The sequence below is a fragment of the Blastomyces gilchristii genome (assembly GCF_000003855.2).
Source record: "Blastomyces gilchristii SLH14081 genomic scaffold supercont1.65, whole genome shotgun sequence".
NCBI lineage: Eukaryota > Fungi > Ascomycota > Eurotiomycetes > Onygenales > Ajellomycetaceae > Blastomyces > Blastomyces gilchristii.
The window spans coordinates 9,427-12,675 of NW_003101618.1; positions in this window are offsets into that span (position 1 = coordinate 9,427).

Sequence of the window (3,249 nt, forward strand, 5' to 3'; positions counted from 1 at the left end):
TAAATATTATCAGCAGCATGTAGAGAAACTGATTATTTATATCTTAAAATAGAAGACTTTGTCAATAATTATATTAATATAGAGTTAATTCTCAAATTTAATAGAAATCTAGTGTTGCTGTTCTCAATCTCTTACAAGAATCTATTGAATATTGAGATATTAAAACTAGATTTAATATATCTCACTGTGCAGGGATCAAAGGCTCAGTCAGACCTTGAGATATATTGATTTTATAGTTGTCATTATCTGCCGGATATGTACTAAATACTGTTGATGAGGTATCTTTTTGTATCTTTTCTGCCGGAGATAGGCCAGGTTGAATGAGGTGATACGCGAGTGGGACTTGGCGTTGATGTCTTGATACACCAGGGACAGACACAGAGGTTGCACTTTAGGTGTGTTCATTGATTATGTGCTTGATACTATTGCCGAGGTATCTTTTTGTATCTTTCTGCCGGAGGGGGGCCAGATTGAGAAGGGCGATACATGAGTGGGACTTGGCGTTGATGTTTTGGAACATCAAAGATAGACAGGGTTTTCGCGGATGTTGCTCCTCAGATATCTCCACAATTACAGATCAGGGATCTTCCAAAATCAAGAAGATTGGTGCATATGGCTAGGTCTCTTCATCTTACAATTTGTATGGCAATCTGGCCCAGGGTTGTGGTGTGGTAGGGGTGAACAGGGGATAATCCCACACAGGAGTTTCAAACGCCGTCTGGTTCACATTTGGCTGGATAACTCCACCACCACACGGGGTATGCGGTCGGCGATGGGGTCAAAATGCTTGTATGATCGAGGGCTTTTCGATGGATCTATCGGCGGGTTCTTATTCGAAGAATTGAGCGAGTTCGTGGTGGACCGGTTGTCTCACTTCTTGATAGAATTCTTCTTAAGCTAGTTATAATAAATCACTTAATATGATTTTTTAAATATATTATCAGAATCAGTATTTGAGTCTGTAAGTTTTTCTTTCTCAAGAAATACTTAATAGTCTGAAGCAATTGATTCACTCTTTAGAATATCAGATCTCAGAATTAAACTTCATATATTATATCTCTTAAGATTAATAATTTTGTATTATATAAACTTCTTTTAATAATTCTCTACTCTCTCTGACTGAGATATACTATTTTTATAGAATTTCAGAAGATTATCTGTAACAGAGCTTAGAGTATATATAGCTAGCAATTTCGCGAGCTGCAATTATGTAGAATTCAGATCATTAATATTAAGAGTATTCTTATTATTAATTAAATGAATGCCAGGTTTTGATTCAGTGACATAAGCAGTGAGTTTAATAATATAATTAGTAAGTGCTATAAATATAACTAGTTTTAATTTTTCAGTGATCAGAAATCTTATATCACTACTAATAATAATCTTATCAGATTCAGAATTTCATAGATAATAGATTAATATGCTATTAAATTCAATAATATAATAGAAATCAGTATGTGAAAAAAGCTTATTCACAGACTTTTGAGATCTGTGTAAGTGAATAAAGACTTTTATATCTACTCAGTGCAAATGTCTTATATTCAGTGAAGTGTTTATAAGTGAATATCAAAACATCATATATAAACTTGAAATCACAGAGATCTCTGCTGTAGAGAATCAGAATTTTGAGTGATAAAGAACTGTAAATATAAGAGTATTATTAATTATTATAATAACTGTCTTTAGAATATCTGCTCAGAACTTTATAAAAATATTATCTTTTAAACAAACAGCTTTAACCTGTCTTATAATAGTCTGAATCTCATGCTCAGAAACATCATGTTAATGCAATGAATATAATATTGTTAATTTTCATTTAATATTATATAAATCTATAACTGTGTGCATATATATGAACTGAAAAACACTGTTAATATCAGTCTGTAGAAAAGCTGAAGTAGTAAAACTGAGATTATTCATAAATCTGAGTCATATCTTAAAGTATTGAATAGCTTCATTGTTGAACTTTAGAAAATATATTAAATGATAGTGTATTATATTATAAATAATAAGTATTCAGTATTTAGTTTTGTGATAAAATTTTAAAGAGTGATTAAAGAAGTCTTTTAATATATATCTACAATCTGTAAGATTAATATAAATTTTCTCAATAAGTTAAATAGTTCTAGATATCAGTGTTTTTAAATAATCTCATGTTATACCTGCTTTGACATACTCTTTGCAAAAGAACTTAGTCTTAGAATTTTTAATTATAACTCTGATATGAAGATTCTTGACTATAGTAATTATAGTATTAGTTATTAGAGCAGATATTAATCAAATTCAATTTGATATGAATAAAACTGAGTTAATTCATTTGTTTTCTAAATTCAATGAGAAAAAACTATGTCTAACTCTTTTGAATAAAGAGATTAAACTCAGTTTGAATGTCAAATAATTAGAAGTATGATTAAACTCTAAGTTGAATTTTAAATATCATATTCAAGAAAGAATTATCAAGGCAGAAAGACTATTAAATAGCATAATCAGACTATTAAATATGAAGAGAGATCTATTCTTTTAGACTATGAGACAGGTATACATAGCCTGTATCATCTCAGTAGCTGATTATGAAGTTCAAGTTTGATGAAATAATCAAGAAAATTTCACTGAACTCTTTCAAAGTCTGTAAAACAGAGTTTTGAGAAGAATTCTGAGAGCATTTAAATTATCTTCTATTAAAGCAATGAAAATTAAAGCTCCAATTCTTTCTTCTGCTATTAGATTTGAAAAGGCCTGTATAAACTATACTCTGAGAGTTATAAAGATGAGCTTAAATTATATAATCAAAGAAAGAGTCTCTTCTTCATTTTTATTAATTAACTCAGAAAATGAACTGAATTGAAATAGATTTCTTGATTGAAATGAAAATAATTCTTCAAAGAAAATACTCTCTCAACTATACAGACTATACTCACTGATTAAAAATCAATTTTCTTTATTAAATGTTGAAAAAGTTGATCATGAGAAGATATCTCTCTGAAGAGAGAAGCTTAAATATTGCATAGACTTGTAAATAAGTGAACTATCTAAAGAGAGAGAATATAAACAGCATGTGAACAGAATCTTTATAATCAATATAAAAAACTCTATTCTGATTTACTTAGATGACTTAAAAAATAAGGATTTGAATAGATTAGATGTTGATATTACTTATACTGAAGATAATATCAATTTTATCTCAGATTTCTGAAATTTAGACTGTGAATCTGAAGTCTTTGATGCTGAACTATTTAAAATAGTGAAAGA